This window comes from Megalobrama amblycephala, linkage group LG3 (assembly GCF_018812025.1).
Source record: "Megalobrama amblycephala isolate DHTTF-2021 linkage group LG3, ASM1881202v1, whole genome shotgun sequence".
Taxonomy (NCBI): Eukaryota; Metazoa; Chordata; class Actinopteri; order Cypriniformes; family Xenocyprididae; genus Megalobrama; species Megalobrama amblycephala.
Genome location: NC_063046.1, coordinates 23,226,079 through 23,226,435, shown reverse-complemented (window position 1 = coordinate 23,226,435; position 357 = coordinate 23,226,079).

Below are 357 nucleotides of genomic sequence, written 5' to 3'. Positions count from 1 at the left end.
CGATTCATGTGTTCTGCATACTATTTTAAACAAGCGAAGTAAAAATTATGAGTTGTGAGGAACCATTTGGTGACATTTCGTGCTCTTCTTTCGTGTTTTGTTAAGTTGTGTGTCTGTTTTTTTATCTTTCTAAGAGCACTGTGCGATAATTCATAACTCTTACTACGGTGAGGTCGTTCTTTATGAATATTAATTCAGTCACACTTGCCTTTGCTTTGGAACCATGTTTGGAACCTGTCATGTGCCTAATTAATATTCATACACCTACTTACTAACGTCTGCTTTAACTGGGAGAACGACACGGTACGTAATTAATATTCATGAGCTAGTCCTTCGCCGTAGTAGGATAGGTAATTC